Genomic DNA, 23,465 nt, shown 5'->3' on the forward strand with positions numbered 1-23,465 from the left:
CTTTGCCTGTGCTTGTTCACAGCTCAGAGCTGAAGGAGAAGTTGGACAATCCCCTAGTGAGACTATTATTGAAAGGATATTTTATCTTCTGCAATTTTCTGAAGCTTTTACTGGGATGAATGATCTTTACAGGATAGGTTTCCCCTTCCATTTTCACTTAACAGTCAGTGTATATTATTGCAGTTAAAAAAAAAATAAATCTGACAATGGTATTCTATTAATAATAATAATAATAATAAAAACTCTTATAACTTGAAAGAGGAATACTTTCCCTGGAGAAATGAGAGCTTTTTGCTTAAGTAAATGTTATATATATTGAGCTGGAAATGATCCAGACAGAAGATTGACAACTCAAAATAATTGCAGTCCAGTAGGACAGGTTTAATTAGGTTTTTCAACACAATTTTGTGCTGGGTAGAAGTGTTTGAGCTTTATCTGCCTCCTATTTTGCCATTTTCAATACAGCAGTCAGATTTTTCCCCTATGAAATTACTGTATTTGAAAGACTTGGTAGTGGTACTGTGCCCTGACCACATAGCAGAGGATTCTGAAAGCATATTAAGGAATTTGTCTCCCCTCAGTCTGACCACCCTCCTCTATAATTTTTTGCACTAGTGAATATATTACCTCTGAAAACTGTTTGCTCCTCATCCAATTGAAAACAACTGTAATATTACTGTTTTCACAGAATATTTCTATGTTTTAAGAACTCTGGACAGCCAGAAACATATCATAGAAAGACTGTGGAAAGCTAAGATTTCTTGGTATGTTTAAGATACAATGAGCTCTGCTACTCAAACTGAAATTAAAAAAAAATATTTTTTGTGGTTCCCCCCCACCCCCAACTAATATCTTATATATTAATAGATGTAAATTATTTTGGTTTTACTGACTTGTATAGCCTTCCACTAATTCACAAGAGCTGTGAAACTTCTTCAAAATATGGGGAATAGTAGAGGATACCCTGAATTGCATCTCAGAAATTGCAGCTCATCACAACATGTTACAACTTGTGGTGTAATTAATTCAACCCATTAAATATTTTGGTGTGGTAAAAAAGTGGTAAAATGTTATTTAAGATTTTTTAAGATACTGCAAAAACTTGCAGTAATTAATATACTATGGGCTTGAAATGAGAGGGAAAAGGGATAGCATAAAAAAGCAGCTATCTGATAGTTCACAAGACAGGATCCTAATTTAATGAGCAGAGCGGTGTAGTCTAATATTGAATAAAGAAAAGACCTCTGTGAAAAATGAGAATAAATAAGGACATATTCTTGTTTGAGGAAGACTGCAAGTTGCACACACTAGTACAAAATGAAATGTCTAAATAGTTCTGTGTTGGATTTTTTTTCTGTCTATAAGTGAAATTTTTGATCCTGCTATAATTTAATTTCTTGGCATTGGTGCAGACACCTTTTTGTCTAAAAATAATTGCTCCTCAGGAGGAAGTTTTAAAGGACACATAAGTAAGAGTGGATAAAGTGAAATCAAGGCACGGAAAGTGGTAAAACCCCTCCACCTATCAAACATTATTGAACACTGTGATATGGAGATGCTGGAGTTTCCTTTTTCCTGTGTCGCTTCAATGTGTAGAGACTCCCCAGGATTTTTATTGTCCTTCTTTCACTCTTGAACTTCACTTCTCATAATGCTGATCCATCATTTTAGGGCTGAGGAAAAGCTCTGTGCGGGGATATGAGAAGTAAGTGTTTTTTCTGTTTATTATAGGGTTTTATAGACCTTGATGAAGATGAGTGGGAACAAAGTGCTTCACTATACTGCTGTACTGAGTCCTAAGATTATTTAGATGCCTAAGCAAACTTGCAGGTGCCTACAGCATTTCAGAATGGCTTAGTTCAGTACTTTGGCAGCTAATTTAGCAAGTAACTCTCCTGCAGTGTTTGGGAAATAAACAAAACTGAAAGACAGTAAAACAATAGAAACATCAGGGCTGTAATTCTTTGGTGAAATTAATGTATATCTATCTACAGGCAACAAAATATAATTCAAAATCTTCCTGTCTCTTTCCTGTCTCCAGACCAACATAAGAGAACAAATTCTTCCAAGGTAATTAGAAGCAGGTATACTAATCTGAACTCTAGAAAGATCAAGAACGATCTCTAAAAGTCTTATAATTATCTTTTCTACTGGACTTGGTGTTCCATCACACTATCAAGCTGAACCCTCAAAAAATTATTTTTGGTTTCAGAATTGCATTCAAAATTTGAAGATCATGTCCATCAGAAGTGAAAGTGCAATAGGCAGCCTTTTGCCTGTTACTTATTTAAAAGTCATTGTCTTTATACCTGAGATTTCTTGCTAAGTATTCCTGCTTCCTAACTGGGTCTCTTAGCTCAGGGAGCTGTTTATAATGAACCAGGCTCAGACTCGATGTATTTGTATTCATTTTCTGGTACTGTCCTGAGTAACTTGTTTTCCACCTTGCATTTCTGCATTTTTAAAATTCTACATAATTTATATTGTCTCTTGAGATTCAAGTTGGAGATGACTATTTTTTAACCTAAAAAAAAAAAAAAAAAATTATTTTGACTGGATTTGGTCTTGACTCACTTTGATATTTATTGTCATCAGTTTTTGAAATTATTTTTTTTCCTGCCTTTTTTTTTTTCTGTTACAATGGGTCTATGAAAAACTGTCATTTCGTTGAAATTAAACTATGTTTCATTCATATATTGCTTAGGTGATATATGTGAGATCTAACTACTATCAGTATTAGAGTGAGCAGAGATTAAGAATGCTTAACTGTTCTTAAAAGCATTAAACCAAAATTACCAACAATTGTCTGGTCCAGAATATTTCCTTGCAAATAATGATTCTACTATTATATGTTTGAAGTAGGCAGATGCCTTCTTTATTACATGAGGAAATGAAAATCAAAGGAGAATGTGTATTTAATTTATGAACTATGTCTGAAGCACTGGACATTTGCCTTGCATTAAATTTTACCTTAATGCTGCCTGAGCATTAAAGATACAGATCTCTCATGCTATGATTGTGTTGAGTTCTCCAGAGAAGTGGACTCTATTTCATCAGGCACAATACTTCTTGCCCTTTTTCACAGGGTATGCATGTTCAGGATAAAGATAGTGGGAGGATACTTAATAGGACTGCAAAGAACATAGGTTGTGCATTTACAGCAAAGGCAGCCAGTTTGCCTACAAAAGCTCCAGTGAGATGGCTCTAGTTTAAATCAGTCCTCTCAAGTCAGAGTGTGTTCCTTGTAGCCAAGTGATAGTGTTTTGCAGAGTTATATATTTTATATTTAATATTTAATATAAATATTATTTTACATTTAACATCATTCTTGCAAGATCACTTAAAACCCTGATAATACTGAGAACATTTGACCAGGAGTTCTTTTTCAGTTGCTGTGGGGGAGCAATGTGGTCTCCTGCACATACACAAAAAATTATGTAGTAGAACTCCAAGATTTTAGGTAAACGTCAAAAATTATATGCACATTTTGCTTGTTGGTAATGGGTTTTATTTTACCATATTCCTCTTGATAAGTGTAGGAATTGTATACAGAGACTCCTACATTGAAGTTTATTGAATTCCTCTGCCTGTCTCCCACAGAATATGCATTAATTTTATGACAGTGGCCCTTTCTTTTGTCAATCACAGTGTGGTTTAAAAAAAGAAAATATTTACATTGTTTTGATTTTTGTTCAGGAGGGCATTTAATTCACCTTTGGAAAGCATGTAAATTATTAAAACCACCCCTGATATTCTGCAACTGAATGGAACTTCTAATTCTTGTTTGAAAATATAAATTATTCATTGTAGGATTTAATTTGAAAGTTGGCTGTGTGGTTCCTATGGTTGTTTGCATTGCACTCTTGTGAAATTGAAAGCCCAAATGAATTTCACCAGGTTTTGTTAGAGACCTTCTGACTTAGTATATCTGAAGGTTGTCTTCTATTTCTTTAGATATATAATCCCTTCGTTTTTGCTTCCTGTGTCAAAATAAAATATAGATAAAAGGAGAAAGTTACTAAGTGCTTTCAGCAGTAGCATTTCACTGAATGCTCTCTTCCATTCACACTGGCCACAGTTGACTCTTGGATGAAAAACATCCAAGGAAAACTCATATCTGAAGTTGCAATATTAATGCTTCCATGTGCTTTGTGTCATTGTGAGCAACAAATAAACTGATGTGCTCAAAAAATTGAAATTTAAAGATAGTGAACAGTCTGTACCGTTTTTTGAAATAAGAGTATTAATGGGATAGGGAAGAATAATGGACTAGGCATGCACGTACTTTGTATAATTTCATTCGGCATAAATACCCTTATTCCCCATCTCTATTTCATCTATTGCCTTGGGAACATTTACTAAAAAACTTAAATTTACTGATAGAAGTAAGCAGTGTATCTTCTCTTATGTCACAGTTGAAAGCTCTGGTGTTTTCCAGTCCACACTGTATAGATCTAATGCTCCCCCCCCAACATGTAAAAATGAATCCAAGCTATGACACACATGAAGGAACTTCCTAGTAACTCTTAGAGCATAGAGACAGGGGTTAGGGAATTGTCTGAGTGAGTTCTATTTCCTTGTACTTCTCAAAAACAAGAATTAGGGAAAAATGAAGTATAAAATCAAGGACAGAGAAAAAATAAATTATATAAAAGCATGACATCCAAACCAGAGAATATACATTTGTTAGTCTCATAGAGAGTCAAAAAAGCAAGTGCATTAAACAGAATGTGCTATATGAAATATCAAGATTTTTTTCTCTGATTCCATTAACATTTTCATAAATTGTATTTTTTATTGCAATTTTATTGTACATCACTTGTTCTTCTTGGAATTTGTTTTTTCATTATTATCATTATTACTTTTTCTGAGTTATATGAAATTGTTTACATCTCCACCCGTGAGGTTTTCTCTGATTCTTCTCCCCATCCCACTGAGATGGGGGAGCTAGTGAAATGCTGCAGGGTACTTAACTGCTCTCTGGGGTTAAATCATGTAAAATAAGTGGAGTTATTGAAGGAGTTATTGAAGTGGAGTTATTGAAGTTAGTGAAGGAGAGAAAGGCTCCATACAGGTTTGGCTACCAATGAGTGTGACACAAGAATCAACTTCTAAGTTCCACGCAGAGTGACAGAGACATGACAGTTTTGTAGGGGATCTAGGGGTATATAGATCAACAGAGCCATTATTCTGTATTTAATTACATTTAGCTGAGATCAGAATAGAGCACACTGCTGCCTGGGTGTGTTTCCTCTGAGTTTATTCCTGCTGTGTTCTGTTTAAACTCATTCCTGTTGCTTTTCTGACACAAGTTCCAATGTATACTGTTTCGGTAGCTTGATGCTATAGTGTGTTTTCTGGGAAAATGTTTAGTTTCTAACTCCTGCTTTATTTTGATCATCTGTACTCAACAGCATTTGTGTTTTTCTAGAAAGTGTAATGTAGCAGCTGGCTGTTACTCCTCAAGCAGATTTACATGCCACAATCCTGCGTGGTGCCCCCACCGCAGGTTGAGAGCAACCATATGCAGTCAGTTTTTATACAACTCTGTCATTTCCCATCACATCAACGTTTGCCTTCCCTCTTTTTTAAGAAGAACTTCAGTAGAAAGTTTATTCAAAATGTCAGCTGAAACAATCAAAAATCTGTGACTGAGGCTTTAGTGCAGGGAACACTCTGCAATTTTGATGTGTGTCAACATGTCTGAGGACTGAAACTGCGGGGAGTTTTTTTAATGCTTTAGGAAAACAGGGAAGAAGTAAACATCTCTTGAAAAATTTCAGGAATTTAGTGAATTTCTTGTCTCCTTTAAGAGACATAATTTTATTAATAAATTGACATTCAATTTTATTTTTATGAAAGGTACCTCCTTTTTATGAAATGTACCTCTCACTGTCTGCAGTTTCCCTCCACAGTCTCACTAATGATATTTACCTTTTGCAGTGTTCAAGAGCTGTCAGAAAAATGTCATTTTCTTCCCTACAGGATTTTTGTCAATTTCAGTGAAATGTGCTTAAGTAGCTTTTCATGGGGAGAGAAGATGGAGAAAAGATTTCTGTCCTCAAAAAATATGTACTGAAATGACATGACAGAAAGTTGTGAAATACAACTTCAGTATTAGAACAGGAAGTGAAAGTGTTTGGGCTTTTTGTTTGTTTTCCCTAAACATTCTGGATGAGAGGTCTTGGTTCTGTCAAATATCATGGATGACTTCTGAATATGTAGACAGATTTTTTTTTTTCTGTTTAATGTTTTTTCATAAAAACATAGAATCATTTAGGTTGAAAATGACCTTTAAGATAATCAAACCAAATCATTTTCCTGACCTCCTTTACCACACAACTAATATCCCATGATCTCCAGGAGCTTTTCTGCATGGATTATAGAACACGTACTATAGCAATGTAATGCATGTTTATGTTGTCAAATTTGTAGTCTGTATATTTGGGTTGGTGTTTGATCTTTTCTCTCTCTGCCTCAGGTATCTCTGATTCCAGTGCATGAAACACATTATTGCCTGTGGTTTTCTGCCATGTCTGAAGGAACTTCAGTGATTATTTCTGTATATCCTTCTAGTTGCTCCTAAGAGTTGATGATGTCATTCTCAGTAGTTTTAAGCATTTTGCTAGAGCATGTCAAATATGCAGCTTTGCTACCCTAAGGTACTTCCATTTGAATGCTTAAGTTCCTCCTCTCTGAATCATTTATGTAAAACAGAATAAGGAATACTTTTTTTCCCTATACTTACAGCCTTTCTTAGGTTCTCTATGGAAAAGTTAAAGCAACACCAAAAAGAAGCTCTTACACTGAATAACTCCGTTTTTCTAACATTGTCATGCCCATGGCCTGGGCATGAACTAGCATTTCCAATCTTATAATAAAACACTTTCTAAAGCATGCTACTAATACTTGCAGAATCAAAAGAAGATTTGAACAGTGAATATGTGGTGTGAATGATTTCAATTCTGAAAGCAAGGATAGTTATGTGGATTTTTTGCTTCCAGACTATACTTCCTGGAACAGTTTCTATTCAAAGAGTATCATACATAGTCTCTAAGGACTTGGCTTATGGCTGAGCTTTCAGGAAACATACCTCAGAAAATAAGAACATAAGATTAACAATTTAGATTCAGACAAATCATTATCTAGCCCGTATCCTTTGGGTAACAGAAAATACCAAGGGAACAAGCATGTAAATCACTCTCCCAGCACCTAGTGATTTGTAGCTCAACTATTATGGAACCAAAGGTAGTTTCTTCCTCTTGAAGAGACTGTGCTTTGTCTGCCTGTCCAGTTGCTTTTGAACCACACTAGTTCTCTAGCCTTAGTAATATCCTTTGGTTGAGGCTGCAAATACAAACAGTGAGTGTTAGGCTAGTCTAAGCATAGCCTTAAGCATATGTGAAATCATATGACAAATTGTAATTTTTCATGAAATTCCTGCTTTCTTGCGTGGTGGCAAATCCATCTGTCACTGAAACTCATAAGTTACACACTTTTTTTCTGTCTTACTGTAAATGTAATGTTTAGAGATTATGTTCTGCCTTGGATTAGAATCTTAGGTCTTGCACATTTAACTGGCATGAATGTTTTTGATCACGGCTACACAAACATTTTTGGTAACATTTTTTAGTGGGGTAAAAGTATGTTATTTGGGCTGATGTATTAGCATATTTGCTTTGATACAGATTGTCATCAAGAAAGCTTTTGAGACCCTCAGTAAGTGGTGAAGAGAGATGGTAGGGGTGATTTACCAAAAAGATTTTGGGATATTTATTTATTTACTTATTATTTTATATTTTGAAGGTGAAAAAAATCAGTATAGTCCCATTCTGCTGTGAAAGGGAAGAAGATTCTCAGTATCTCATAGCTGCTGTAGGACTGATTATTTTTATTTAATTGTATGATTGCAACACTTTTGAGTTATATCTCCTTCACTATATGCTTCAAACAAGGCATATTTGAAGTGCTTGTTTCATTGTCAGAGTCATGGTCCTCTCTGTGCTTTGCAGCACAAGCACAGATGAGAAAGACCCTTGTGCTTCTTTCATCTTGCCTTTTGATCCAAAAGGAAATGATGTTAATATGACAAAAACACAGTATATGAAGAATTTTATCCTTCTTTGTTTAATATATGCATCATACATGCTACTTATTTTTATATACCTCATAGAATTGCTTAGTGTGTTTTGGGGTTCTTTCAGTAATGATACATTTAGGGGACAGAGGAATCTTCTATCTGAGGGCAAGGAGCTATCCAGTAATAAAGAAACATTATTTTTTGCTCTTGTGAAATAGGAAAATTGAAGAAGAAAAGGGTAGCAAAATATTAATGAGGCCCTGAAAGCTAGGGGAAAAGGTCAATTTTGGGTTACATCTAGTAGATAGTAAGCGGTTATGATCAATTAAATACTGCAGGGAAGGACCACATTTTTATTGCAAAGTGTAATCAGCAAAAGAAATTAAACTAATGAGCAAGGAGAATGCTTTGCTTCAGAACTCCAACAAGAAACTACAATTGTGCATCAAAAATAAAGCAAGAAGTCTACATGTTGAGCCCCAAAACCACAAACATTGAAGCCAGGTTTCTGGAATGCTTCTGAAATTGGATAAGTGTTTTTATAGTAGCTGTTATAAATTAGAACAAGAAGAGAAAGTGCCATTTACTTGTGTTTTGTCTGATGCTGAGACACTTCTTGAATTATGGTTCAAAAGGATGGAGGAGAATTTTAAGAAACCCCTATTTTACATAGCAACATACATACTTGGCAATATAAGGCTAACTGGAAATACTTATAGCCCTGAGAGAATTAGTACTGTCCTGCCTTGGGTCTGAAGCAGAGACCTGGGTCTATCACCCCACCATGCAGCTGTGGAGAAAGCCATGCAGTGCAGGCAGCACTGGTGCAGCTGCAGCACCAGCTGAGCCCTGGATGTGACCCCGAGGGGGTGAGAGGCCATAAAGAGAGACCCCAAGGCCAGAGGCTGGTGCTGACCCTTCACACAACAAAGGGCTAAGGGACCTGTAGGCCAGACAGGTGACTGGACACTCTAGGACACAGCAGGAGCCAGGAACCCCAGACTTTGGCACTCTTAGACTGAGAGGGTATAAAAGCCCTGTTCAGAGCTCCACCTTGGAGGTACCACCTCAAGCTGTTATTCTATTACTTAGTAATTTGACCAAGGTTAAAATTTTTTAACGATCTGGGCATCTGAGACCCTGCTATGGCAAACCTAGGACTGAGCCAGTAAGGACACCTGGTGTGACTGCGGGTGTGGGATGTGTTGCTGTGGGGGGGTATGAGAGCCACCACCAGAGTGGATCCTGGATGGCTGGACAAGGAAGTTGCCTTAGCATGGCAAAGAAATATCAGTCAGGGCTCTGAAAGTCATACTAGCACATTTTAAAATGTAAGTTTATGAAGCGTTTCAAGGGCACAGTAATGTAAGAATAATTTGAGATTCTCTTGACCATACTGTTTCAAGACCAGGTTCATGTTCATGACTTCGGGGGTTTTTTTGCCAGTTTTAATTATTGGCCTCAAACTCACATTAAAGTGTGTAGGGCATCCACAGATGATAAAAACCTCTCAATATGGGCTGCCCTTCTATCTTTCAGCTGGTTTAATGGTATAACTTTTGCTGCAAAACTGTGGCTTCTGTAACTCATGTTAGACTGGGGAAGGTGCTTTGATGTGGCATTCCAAAATCAATGGCATCATGTCAGATTGTGTGTGATAGACACAGTCTACTCAGGGTTCCTGTATTTATACATTATGTGAGAAGGAAATTTGAGATAGTGTCAAGGGGTTTAATAGCAAGAAAGATCACTGAAACTAATAATTTCTGGAAGATTTGCATTAGCTTACACTTCTATACACCTCGTTCTACTTTGCTAGCATGTAAAAAATTATCTAAAATTTTGTAACCAAAATCACCCTTAAAACATCTTGGTAAATACAACTTCAAAGTTAATTCTTTGTGTATGTCAGGTTTGGAATTGCCTTCAAGTCTGTGCTGATTTGCAGTAAAATTTACAAATTTCTTCTATGAAGAGATTCTATTTCAGCAGTAGGTGAGGAAAACAGTAATTTCATTAATTTTTTTTTCTCAGATTTCAGATCTGCAAGTTGTTTTCTCACTTATAGAATTCAGCAAGGATTTGAGGCTGCCTCACAGTTGCATCTATCAACATTGCTAGTGATAACATATTCTACAATCAGAGCTCGGCTGAGGGTTCTCTTTGTGAGCTGATAAGAAGAATGGAGTCCTTGTACTGCCAACTAAAGTTATAGCTAGTTTATTGTCAGTAAGGAAAGCAGATACATCTCCAAATCTCATGAAATACAGGTGTTGTATATAAAATGTTCATGGAATGCCATAGTTTTTGAAAATTGTTAGAAACAATCTCAAACACATTTGATGAAATGCTTAACCATAAAGATATGAATTTTGGTAGGGTGGAAATTTACTGTGGATACAGAATTTCAATGGTTTTCTACAGGAACATTTATGAAATGCAATGTAGATTCTGGTTGCATCAATACAAAGAAACAAAATAAAGTATGTTAAGCACATTATTTTTTATGTAGGCTGCATGTTTTTTGTCACAGTTCCTTTTTTTAAAACAGTCTTAGAATTTATTTTTTTTTGTCTTGGACTCAGATAAAAATGGAGTATGAAAAGTGCCTATATGTAAATTTTTTTTAAATGCTGTAGAAGCTCAAAATTTGATGACTGCAACCATATTGGGGTTTTTTATTGATTTTTTGTCTTTCTTTTTACAGCCAGAACTCTGATTCTGTAACATATTCTTCACAGTTATGTAAAAATTATATTTGAGCAGATTCAAATCAATTTTGAAATTAGTTTCTCTTTTATATCTATGCAAATGATATTATACCATATCAACTATACTATATTCTTTTATACTTTTATTCTTGCCTTCAGGTTTGTTTTTTTGGTTTATTTTTCCCATTTATTAGATAGCACAAAAGTAGACACTAAATGCAATGTAAACAAAAGTTTCCAAGAAGAAGTTTGTGTTATGTTAAGCTGTGATCTTGGCTTTGTCACTGAAGACATTGCATTTGCAGACATGATGATGACCTAAGACATCTGCAGGTTTTTAAATTTAACTTTTTTGGGATTCAGGGTGAGGGTTTTCTGGTAATGTAGATTGTTTAATCTTTTCCCCTTATGTGGTATACTTTTCCATACCAAGGAAAGTAGATGTGCATAGATCTAGAATGTATTCCTTATGTATAGCCTGGCAGTTAATGTGATTTGATATCAAAGCACTTTATGGCATTATGTGGGTTATTTTAAAAAAGCAGAATGTTGTATGGTTGAGACTTGTGTTTTAGGAAAATAAATTCACAAATATCAATTTATATGTGTAAGTGGTTGGTACAAGCCGAACAAACCTCTGATCTGGTTTATGCCTTGCACTGTACATAACAGCAAAATCTATGTTATTAGTTCTATAAGAAATACAAGAAGATGAATATACAAGACACACCAGCAAATCTTGCCTTAAATAATTGACAAGATTAGTTAAGCCAAAAAGATTGATAAAGACATTGTCAAAATCTTGAAAACACATAATATCCCACTTTGCACACTGGATGAACTTAATTGATTTCAGTTAAGAATTGTTCCACACCTTGAGTGAGAATGAACAGATTTTGCACTTAATGAGGTGAATATCAATTTCCTAGGGAAAAAAAGTGTTTGTATAGTGAATTTCTATTGGGGTTAACCAATACCAGTAGAACTAAAGATATAAAAAGTTGTACATTTGGGGACTGTGATGAGATTAACTACTGTTAGAACTGTCCTAGTGGAATATACTGTTTCAAATTAGAATATGTGCCTATATCATTATTTAGAAAACTTGAATAATATTTTGTGTATGATATGACTTTTTCAATAGTGTCAGTATTTTTGAGAGGTGTAAGCTGTATATTGTAAGCACTATACACTTTCCTTGCTTATTCTTCTGCAGTTTTATGCTCATGGATACAATCATCTATTTCAATATTTTTCACTCTTCAATTATGGAAAATATAATATATTGTTTCCCAAATCTTTAGTTTTGTTTTACTGTTCTATTGTTATATGGCATTTGATAGATTAACAATATTAATAACTTAGAATCTGAGAGGTTTTTATAAATTTGGGGGGTATTAAAAATACAAATTACTGAAATTAATTTTTTTATTAATATTTTACTCTAGCTATTGAGCATTTTCCCATTTGGAATATTTTTATTTTTTCAGAATAAAATTATTTTGTTGTATAATATATTAAAATAATTTGAGATTTCAGCTTCCTGAAACCTTTAACACATTATTTTTATATGGAATAATGGGTCATTAGTATCTTTAGTTTGTTTCATTTTCCTAGCCACAGTGGAGAGAACACATATACTCTTCCTTTTTTCCACTGAATTGGAAATAAGTTTCTCAATTATCCAAAGGTCTAGTATGCATCACTTGTCCTGCATATCTTTCAAGTCTTGCCACCTCTTTGATGTTCCAACTTTCTAAAGCTAGTACACCAGCCAACAGTAGGAAAGTTAGATTTAATATTTATACTATTCATTTCCTAAACTTTCTATACTGAATTATAGAAATTACATTGGCACTTGCAGAATAGTACTTAGTCTTGAAATGACTCAATAACTTCAGTAAAACAGTGTATTCAGGAGTGGCTATTGATCAATAAGCCATCAGTAGGATGAAGCCTACAGTGGAGGGCCTCAGTAAAACAAATTCATTCACATGAAATTATAGAGCATAAGTCTAAAGCAATGCAAGAAAATGAAAAGGCAGCATGAAGGATTTCCCCTTTGTATATTGATTTTTACTTAAAATGGATTTGTGACATTTCTGCTGTCATCAAGTTTATTTATTTAAAGTATTTCTCAAGACATTTGTTTAACTGTTAAACATAACAACTTAAAAATAAAACTTGTCTTTGTAAAAGAATGTGGAGCTGAGCCAGGTTGTTTAAAATTTAGTCTACATAAACAAGAGGAAATTAAACACTGAAATATTCCAGGCACTGGAACTTGACTGTCACGTTGATAAATTGTTGGAACAGTCTTGCCTCAGTTTTGACCCACAGGCTTGCAGATGGTTCTCAGGTGCCATATGAGAATGTGCACTGACGGTGGCTGCTTCCAAAAAGCAGTTTGGAAATAGTCACCTTCCCTTAAAGCATAAGAGAGTTTGCAGAGAAAGTAGTTTAGTGCCAGGATGGAGGCAGTGCCTTGAGGATGCTTCTGAGCATGTTTAAATATATTTAGTGGAGAAAGCTTTGCAAGCTGTGGCAAAGCTATTAGCCAAAGCTATACAGGGGAAAAGAAGGGAGAACAATGCATGCAAAGCTTCTTGTTTTCAAAGAGTATGTTGCAGGAAACTTTATTTATATAACGTGGTGTGAATTGTGGTTATTGCTGGAGACTTTAAGATTAATTTTGTTTTTATCAAGAAGGGCTTTTCTTTCATACTTGTCTGGTGGAAGTCAGCTCTATAAAGCATCCATCTTTAAGGGCAAGTTGTAATGACTGCATTTTCTTCTGGATTACAACCATTTTGGCACAGATGGGAGGAAATACCATAAAATGGGGATTGTCCACTCTAGGCTTGAACAGAAGACAGGAGATTCCCAGCAAACTCTGTCCTTTGGCAAGCATAAGAAAAGATTACTTCTAATCCTCTATGACTGGGTATGGGTAAAGACTGTCAACCCTGAAGAAAATCAGATGTGGACAATGACTTATTTGTGGTTTATGCTTTTTCAGAATCCACTAAATTTACAGTAGATTTTAGAGGAAATTAATATTTTTCCTATTTTCTGTCAAAGATATAAATTTTTCTATATTGAAGTGAACTATATGTCAAAGGGAAGCTGGTGAAGATAATGTATTGGTGCCATCAGCCTGTGCAGTGTTCTATTTATACAATATTTTTGATACTTTGCATCTATTTATGCCTACCGCAGAAAACCACCATCTCAGAAACCTCTCCTCCTCCCATAACATTACCTTTCCAGATCCTTTCAGCTTTAAATGCTGTTATACTCTCATGCATTTCACTTGCTCCTTGAGTATTGCCCTGGTAAGTGGTAGTGAATGCCGTGGCTAGCCCCAAAATTCACGTAGTGTAATTAGCAGTGTGTTTTATGGCTGGCTAACTGAAAGGTCAAGAGAATATTAAAACACTGAACCTGAAGCACACACCTCCTGGGGAAAAACACACCTAAGTCCTCTCTACTCCATTATGAAATATGTTGCAATAACTTGTGTGCTTCCGCTGCCTCCTTTTGAAATTGATTGAAATGAACCAAATAACAGAATTTATGGGATAGGAGGAAAGAAATGGATGAACAGACAGAAATATTTCCATGAACACTCTAAGGTAGATTGAGTTTGAAAGCTAAGGATGGTGCTTGTTTTCAGTAGGAAATAAATTGGTAAATACACAGTTGTCATTTTTATGTTGCCAGCACAGTACACTCAGTGAAGTCAATATCCCTGAAGTGGGTCATTTCACTGGCCTCAAGTTACTGTTTTTTAGTTATCAGTCCTCTCCTCTCTTCTTTTTTTCTTTCTTTCTCCCTCCTTATAAAAATCAACTTTAACTTTCATGTGGCTTAACTAATCAATTTGCAGCAGCTATCTACCTCTTAACTTAAAATATATATTTTTAAAAAGAAAAGAAAAAAGCCAAAACAAAGTAAGCTTTCAATAAGATTTCAAATTTGTAAGTAGAGCATGAAGAGTTGCATTTAATTGTTCATCCAGTTTACAGTAGACTCAGCAGGGACATGATTTTGATGAGAGAATGATTAGGGTTTTGATCTCTTTATTTCCCCTAGCAGCAGGCTTATTTCAAACCATGTTTGCTCGCTTTGCTGTATCTGCTACATGTGATCTAGGTCAACATGACACTTTTGCTCATTTTCCTCTTCCAAAAGTGGAAAGTATCCAGCAGTTTCATCTTCTACTGATCTAGGCCTTCTATTGGCAAAGCAGTAACATTAGAGTAGACCTGATATGTGTGGAATGGATCAATATCTGCAACAAATGGAGATTTTTACTGCCTAGCTGCTGGTTCTTGGATTTCATAGTCTGGTGATACCTCTGATTATAATGGAGTTTCTTTCTGATCTACACAACTTTCTCTTGAAAGTACTAGATATACTGTTCTATGATTTGATATACTCATTAAGACATTTGTTATAAATCTCGGAGACATCCTACTTCATTCATGTTGTAACAAGGCAATGTCCCAAGCAATTCTTAGGCCATAGTTATGCTTCTAAGAAATACAATGAAACATTTATAGATAATTAGTAAAATATAATCAGAACAATTTTTTCCATCTTTCTTAAGTTTGTTTTTTGATTTATTTTTTTTTATAATGGTAACATGCTTTAAATTAGGATTTCATATTTTAACTTTTTGAAAACACTTTGAAACAGGCAGGATTCCGCTCTCTACTTCTAAAAGACAATGTTTTATATAGTGATTCAGATTTAGAACAAATTTTACTACAATTCAAATGGAAGATTCGCAGCTCTAAAACTAATCCACACTGTCTTTTCTTGAGCTAGTGAGCTTTAGCAGTCAGACTTTTAGCACTGAATCTTCTCTTGGCTCTTCCACTGTGATGTACCTGATTTTCTTGGAAGGGCCTGATTCAAGTAACAGGGGAAAACCAGAAAAGCCCATCCTCATGTTTTTTTCTAGAGGAAAAAGAGCATTCAATGAAATGAATACACAGAAACACAAAATATAATTTTTAATTAAGTTTTAATTTTCTGTGATCAAATGTTTGTTACTCCATGCTCAAAACAGAGTTTTCAAATTTATCTGATCTGACACATTTTATATTTTTTTTCCCAGTTCTTGGGTCTGTCTTATATGTATAAGATATACATATATCTTCTATAAAAAATAGGAAACATGCAGTGTAAAACTTCTTTAAGATACATTCTAATAACTAAGATTAAATAGTTCTATTTGATGTTCACTAAAAATGTTCATTTTGAAGAAAAATATTCCTAAAATGTCTAAAAAGAAACAAGCTTAATAATAGTATCATGCTATTTCATAACATTGAAAAATATCTCAGAAAGATTGGCTATAATTGTAATAATAATCTCCTAATGTTTTACTGCTTATTTTTTAATGCATCATGATTCGCAATAATGTTTATCCATGGCTTCCATTAAATATTTCCATGGTCTATGAGAATAATAGATGAATTCATGCTCATTTTCTGCTCTATTTTCAAGAGTGACCATTTTTGCATAGTTTTTTAAATCTTGATTTCAGGTTTTGCATAGTTACACATCCTTTCTTTTTCCAGACTCATTCTCTTTGCTTTTCATCCTCCTAAGGTCTCAATTCTCTTTAATCAGATTCATTGCTGCCATTCTGTGCCTTAAGCATTAATATAAATTATGAAAGAGACTCATGCAAGTGGAATATCCTAAGAAACACCACCACAGTGCCCAGAACTTCAGCCAAAATTTTCACAGTGTAGCAGGAACTCAGTTACAGCTGCCTGGATGCTGCTTCTGATGTTTGAGTCTAAATCTATGACCTGAAACTGCCCAGATCTGCAATTGCCATGTTACCTCTAGGCTGTCGTATCACTGCAGCCATGACTCCAAGGGGTTTTGGAATGCTTTCTACAAGGTTTAGAAAACAGGCATCAATCCACTTTGGTGAGGTAGTGTGTAGATTTCAGCAATATTCATGATTAAAAAAAATATTTTCCAGGTGCTGAAATGTTGTTGTACAAAAATTCTTGGCATTGTTATATAATAAAAGAAATCTCAGCCTTAATACGTTGCACATAAAAGTTTAAAATTATGAAGTAATACTGTACTAAAGGCATTGAGGACATTCTTAGGTGTTACAGGATAACCTGTAACAAAAATAGAGCTGTCAAAAAGGGACATGATCTGAGTCTGAATTTGATTTTTTTTCTGTTTACTCCTCTGATTTTGTAAAAATAGGATCATGATCTTTAGTCCTTGGGACTGACAATTTCAAGCCAGTTAAACAAGCATTTCACCTTTGTATAGAAAAGTACCTGTGAAACCCAGCTAGGGTTTCTCTACAGCATTTGTATACTACTTGAACTAAAACTTGGGCAAAGGCCTGAGCACACTTATTTTAAATTTCGATCACTGATTGGTGTGTTTCCTTTTCTATACATTAAAAATAGATTACAGTACTTAGAGAGGACGTCTAATTAAAGCCTTTCTGTGGTAAACATTGTGAGCAACTCCAACACTGCTTTTGATAACGGATAAGGAGCATTCAAGGATTGAAGGATTTGTTGGAGGCTGGTGAATGAAAGGCTGAACTTAGAGACAAGGTTAGAATTCACTGCTCTGTGTGACTCACTTTTGCTGCTGGAAAAAATTGGGAAAAAACTGAGGTGGAGTAAAGGACTGGTTACACATTAAAAGGTATTTCAGATGGAAATGAAAGTATAAACAATTTTAATCAAAAAAGGGCTGTCATGCAAATGTGATTGTTCTATTTTAAACAATAGATGATAAAGTTAGTAGATGCTGCATAATTTGATTATTAAATTTTAAGAACTCTAAGAAATCAAATTTTAAAAAAACCTGTTTTTTCTGCCCTGTCTTTGGAGCACTGAGGACTTTTTGTGTGCTTGCATGTTTGTATATTTGCATATACATAGCTGCATTAACAAAAGCTTAGTTGTATGGAAGTGCATTATATAAATCAGACCTCCTTTGTTCTACAGTCAGCAAAGCGATTGATTGTAAATCTGTTTGCTAGGAATTGCTGAGTCCAGGATCCTCCAGATTTTAATCCAGCAAATTGGTTTTACTCTCAGACAATGAGACTGATGTGGTGGAATTTTTCCAGTTGCCAGCCTCTACCTTGAAAAGTGAATTTTGGGTGCTGTTGTCCTAGAACTGATTTGCATTAGCAGAAACCCCAGCACCCAGAAACAGGAGAGAAATCCTATTTACTCCTCCAGATTATCACCTCTGATCCAGGCTAATGAGGGTAAAGGACCAACCAATAGTTTTAATGGGTGTGAATTTCACTGCTGGGTAAAGTTCATCTGAAGGGGGTGAGGACTTGCTGACTGTGCTTGATCAACTTGAATTTTTTGGATATAACAGTTTTTATTGTTATTGTCTATTACTGCATAGTAATACTTATGTTAAACATGGAAAAAATGTTAAGCTTGTAGCTCTTTAAATTCTTTATGAGTCCCTGCCAAGGAAACAGACCATGTATTAAAGTTCAGTGATACTGATGCGGTAGAGAGTCAGATTGAGTGATAGGATGGTCTCCTCTGTGGGGAAAGTTGCTGAAGTTATTACAGGCTAAGCAGTGCTACAATATCTCCAGCAATAAAAAAGCTCAAATCTGTCTCTATTTTAATATTTACTGTGGCCTCAGAAGAATTGCAAATCATGTAACTTGTAAACTCTTTTATTTATGCTTCCCCATAGCAATCGCAGCACTTACCTGCTGTAAAAATTAAGTTTGCATCACAGAGCTGAACACCAAGCCTGCTTTTCCCATGACAAATCCAAGTCCTGCCAGCTTCCCGAAGCTTCAATATTATTGAGTTACATCCACAGTAACTTCCTCGTTCTAGTGCAATGAGATAAAATTAAACCATTTGGTTGGTTTAAATGAATTTTTTTAGGCTTAAAGAAGATACTTAATTTTAAATTACTGGTGGTATTACTGTATTTATTTCAGTTCTGAATTCATATTTTCACTGAGCACAATAACCTTTAGGAATTCATGGGGAAAACCTGATGGCATGTCTTTTAATAAGTCAATCATGTAAACGTGCCAAAACTTCATTATTTATTTAATATATAATGAAGGGCAGAAAAATATCTGTGCGGTCGTGTTCTTGGCACAACTAATCCAGAAAGTTTGCTGAGACTTTGTCCCAATATAATATTAATTTTCTGATATGACTTTCATGTTGAAAGCCATAGCTTTGTGAATTTGAGGTTTGCCTCCTAAGTCAGTAATAAAATATTGCCTCTTTTCACCTCCTTTGTTTAACTAATTTCTAGTAATTAGTGGCAATGTAATTTTTGTCAGTTCTGAGGATCTTCACAGTATATAAAATTTACCTCTCTATGCAGACCCATAGAAAAAAGGAATGATTGTTAGTCAGTACAATATAGACTTTTATCATGATATATCCAGTTCTCTGAGTCTTTCTCCTTTCTTCTTGGAATGAAAGCCCAGGAAATAGTGATCCCTCTATTAATTTTCCTAGTGCCAAAAAAATGAGTATTGATCTGTCTTCTCATCCTAAATAGACTGTAGCTGTTCCTCTTTCTTTTCTTTTCAAAGTTTTAAAACAGCAGCCAGTTCAATGGGAGACACTGGTTTCTCTGCTGTGTCTGTAAAGTCTAAATGAGGGAAAAATGTGGGAAAAAATAAGCAGATGGATATGATTCTTTCATAAATTAATATTGAGCTGGTTTTATACCTGCAGTAGTGGGCCAATGATGGAAGTGTAACGGGAAATAACAATGGCAACTGAAAATCCTTGTAATTGCTGAGGTTATTAGTACTGTGCCTCTGTTAGCTCCTTTCTGGAAATCAGGGACCAAATCTGAGTAAATATAATTTTAAATGTTTCCAGATATGTACGTTCTTCAAAGAGGAGCAGTTTTGGAGAGAAAACAACTTAGGTCAAATTTACTGATTATTCTTTGCTTGATATTGTAGCCCCGGACCAGTAATACAGTGAAAATTAGAGAAAAATGGGCAGCCTACATTCTAGTAATGACAAGAGGTCACAGGCCAGCATTTAGAATGAGCTTGCACTTATTCCAACAGCTGTAGCTGCTGATCTGTCTTTTTGTTTCTTTCAGCTTTAGGTGTCCTTTTGTTTTGGCATTTTTAGTAACGTTTGTCATAATCTTTGCTTAGGCCCAGAGATTTCTTTCTGCTAGAAAGTTCTTTTACAGGTTGAATTGCAATTGTCTTGTCTGGGTAATTGTGTATACAACAGTAATCTGTCACCTGCTTATTTTTAATTTTTTTTATTCTAGACTGAAACCCCAGTATCAGCTCCTTTAGTCTTTCACATTCTTCTTCCCCAATCTTCTCTAATAGTTTCAAGAGTGATTTCCAATTTTTAGTTAATGAAAAGTTTAAAAACCACTGAGAACAGCCAATTGTTCTATTGGAGGTGTAGGTGTTTTTTGATTGTCACCTTTCTTTTGACATCTGTTGCTTACAGACAGTGTTGAGCTGCTCACTTATTTTCCTTCTCTTTTGACCTTTGTGGGACTTTACTTGCTCTAGTGCCATCAGTTTATTTTATTTTTAACTCTTGAGAATCATGCAGGCTGTTTGGTGAGCTCTTCGTTGTTGAATTGCCAACTATCCCTGTCCCTAAGAAAAACGTGTTTCTCTGATTCTGCTCTTCTCTTCATTGTTTCCAGGGTTTGTAAAGATAAAGGAACACTTCTCAAAAATGTACACCAGGTACATGGTGTTGGCTCATGCAGCCAAGGACACTTTTCTACAGGCTGAGCTACTCAGTTCATTGAAAAGGGTGAGTTTGCAGCTGAACCACAGTTTAAATTTCTGCAACAAAGGCAAACAAAAAGAAATTAAAAGTACAGTAGAAAATAATAATTTTCTCTTTCTTGTTATTACCTTAGTAAGTAGCTGATGTTCTGAAACTTGAACAAATTCTTGAACAAATGAAGCTGGTTTTCATCCTTCTGAAAAAGGATCTACTGATCATCTAAAAACTCTTTTCTTGGTACAGGATTCATAAGTTCTGAAGTTAAAATCAGGTAATTTATAGATTCAAAGTGAGGCAGATGAAAGAGAGAACTTTTTAGAAAGTGAAATATCTTCTCTTTCAGTATAACCTTGCTTCCTACTTTTTGAATGTACTTATAAATGGAGAAGCAACTTTTCAAAATCATTTTAAAATTCCAGTTTTACCAAAATCTTTAGAATGGATCAAATTTGATTCTTTATGCTTTGAAGAATTCAGCAATAATTTCATTTAAATTAGGAATACATTTTTGGGAAAGGCCCTTGAAAATAAATGATATATATATCAGTGAGGAAAAAATAACTTTGCAATGTAGCATTTGAAGGAGTTAAGCAGTGGATAAGAAACTATCCATGTTGGCTTTCATTGATTTTTGCATTTCTTTGTTTCCTTTCTTTATGTTTTTAGCAGGACTAAGCTGTAGTTATACATTTAGCTTGATAAATGTTCCCTCTGGGACCCAGAATCTGGAATCTTAGTCTTAAGTAACATTATATCTCACAGACAGTACCTTGATTAAGACAAACTCTAATTAAGATAAATGGTGGCTGCTTAGTCATCTGTTTGCCATGGTGAGGCTTGTATCTTCAGATTAATGTTAGAAGTAATTGAAAAAATTTCATTTTCTTAGTGAAAACACAAATTAGATTTTTGCAGAGTTGTTGCCCACCTGTCCTGATAAGTGTACACCTGTTAGAAAGCAGTAGTAAGCAATTTTATGATACATATTTTTCTCTATAATGAAGTTGTATTATCTTCCCAGCTATCCTAGAAGGATGAAAGTCAGCAGTATCTGTTCCGGGAATAATATTATTTAATCAAGGTTAGACGTAATTGCTACTGATGCAAACAGTCTTCATGTCTTAATTCAAAGAATGGTGAGGGTGGTGTTTTTTATTTATTTGGGAAGATGGTCCATTCAGAAATCAAGTTAAATTGTTCTGCTGAAAAAGCCCCAAAATGTATACATTATTTAGGTTTGACATTTCATCTTTCTTTGCAATATTGAGTACATCAGCTTGAATAACGATCCATAAAGGCACCATTCTGTCTTTACATCCACAGATAGGCTTGGATCTTGTGCAATCAGAAACACTGGAAAATAGCCAGTTCTTTAATGTCAGCTTTAAACTGAATAGCCTGTTACTTCTGGGAGTAATTTAAAATAGCATAGTATTACTGGTTTTTAAACCAAAGCATTCTCAAGATTGCACTTAAAAAGACAAAGAAAAAGAGTATCTTTATGACTCAAATCTACCATAGTAGATTTATACATGCATTAAATTTCTGTCCTAATGTGACTTTCTTAAGCTTCCACAGTCACAGAGAAAATCCTGTCCATTCTCTCGATTTCTTTGTTCCATCTTTCCACTTAGTTGGTGCCTCAGATTTTCCAAGCATATGTTCATGAAAGACTTGACAACAAATGAGTAATGGAAAGTACAGTGCAGCTCTCTATTAGACAAATTAGTATGGATATGACAATTATCTGGGCTTTTTTATATTTCTATGGGAATAGTGTTTGAATTACTTGTGTATGGCTGATGCCATGAATTTGTTCTTATCCATAGGGTGATGAGAAATTATTTTGAGCTACAGGCAGTTCAATGAGCACCTTTTCTGCTGCTGCTGACTTGCTTGCCATCTTTACAAAAGAGGTTCATTTCTCCTCTTATGAGCAATTATCTTGTATTTCAGATGTATGGTTAGACAAACTACTTAATGTGCGTAATAAAATTTGTATACAGGCTCTTCGGCATCTCACAGTCTTCAAGGCTGCTTTTTAAAAAAACAGTGAAAATGTAAGTAGTCTGCAAAACACAGATCCAATCTAATCTTGGGCTTGATTTAATGCAGTGTCTTTGTTCAAAAGTAGGTAGTAACATCACTTACAGTGTATATATGCCTCCTTACATAAACATAGCAGACTGTCAGACGTGGAAAATAAAACTCTCCAGAAAAACATGTTTTCTATTACTATTAAGTATCCAGTTGCCTTTTTCACTCTGCTAACATTATTTGAATCGTTCAATGAAACATGCTGTTTCTGCAAATCTAAAGACTTGTTACTAAAGTCAAAGTATTAAATTTTAATGTTGATGTTTTCTTGATATGAGTAGTCATACAAACAAGTTATTAGGAGTAAACAAACAGCATGATTGTACACCTTACTCCAGGTTTTATTCAGAAATAGCACAGTTCTCTCACATTCTTGTTAATGCGCCCTGAAAAGACAAAAGACAACAAGGTTTTGGTTTTGTGTTTTATCATATGTATAACCTTGGCTAGATGGGATTTTTCAAAGGCTATCTATTTACCATAATCTTGAAGGAATTAAACAATTGTCACTGACACCTAACTCTTGTAAAATACTCTCAATATAGTTTTTGAAATGGCCTAAAGAGGAAATAGTCAAAGAGTATTTTGTTGTAGAGTAATGAAATATTTTGACTTGATTGTGAAAGCATGTTACACACTTATGGTCTAAACAAAAAGTTGCGAGGACATTAGGATGTTAAGAAAATGCATATTTGATGAAATTCTACAACTGGGTATTTTATGATTTGCATTTAACTATATATCATTTACTACCAATTATTGTTTTGTTAAAAGTGGGTT

The sequence above is a fragment of the Poecile atricapillus genome, chromosome 4 (genome assembly GCF_030490865.1).
Source record: "Poecile atricapillus isolate bPoeAtr1 chromosome 4, bPoeAtr1.hap1, whole genome shotgun sequence".
NCBI classification, from domain to species: domain Eukaryota; kingdom Metazoa; phylum Chordata; class Aves; order Passeriformes; family Paridae; genus Poecile; species Poecile atricapillus.